Source organism: Poecile atricapillus, unplaced genomic scaffold, assembly GCF_030490865.1.
Source record: "Poecile atricapillus isolate bPoeAtr1 unplaced genomic scaffold, bPoeAtr1.hap1 scaffold_373, whole genome shotgun sequence".
In the NCBI taxonomy this organism is placed as follows: Eukaryota; Metazoa; Chordata; class Aves; order Passeriformes; family Paridae; genus Poecile; species Poecile atricapillus.
This window is the reverse complement of record NW_026709168.1, coordinates 28443-28912: the sequence shown is the minus strand read 5'-3', so window position 1 is coordinate 28912 and position 470 is coordinate 28443.

The following is a 470-nucleotide window of genomic DNA, read 5'->3' as shown; positions in this document are numbered from 1 at the left end:
TTCCATCCCAGTCCATCCCAGTCCATCCCAGTCCCTCCCAATCCATCCCAGTCCATCCCAGTCCATCCCAGTCCATCCCAGTTTGTCCCAGTCCCCATTTAACCCCTCCCAGTCCCTCCCAGTCCCTCCCAGTCCCTCCCAGTCCATCCCAGTCCATCCCAGTTCCATCCCAGTCCATCCCAGTCCCCTCCCAGTTCCCTCCCAGTCCATCCCAGTCCATCCCAGTCCATCCCAGTCCATCCCAGTTCCATCCCAGTTCCCTCCCAGTCCATCCCAGTCCCTCCCAGTTGACCCCAGTCCATCCCAGTCACATCCCAGTCCCCATTTAACTCCATCCCAGTTTATCCCAGTTCCTCCCAGTCCCCTCCCAGTCCCTCCCAGTCCATCCCAGTTCCCTCCCAAACCCTCCCAGTTCCCTCCCAGTCCCTCCCAGTCCATCCCAGTTCACCCCAGTCCATCCCAGTTCCATC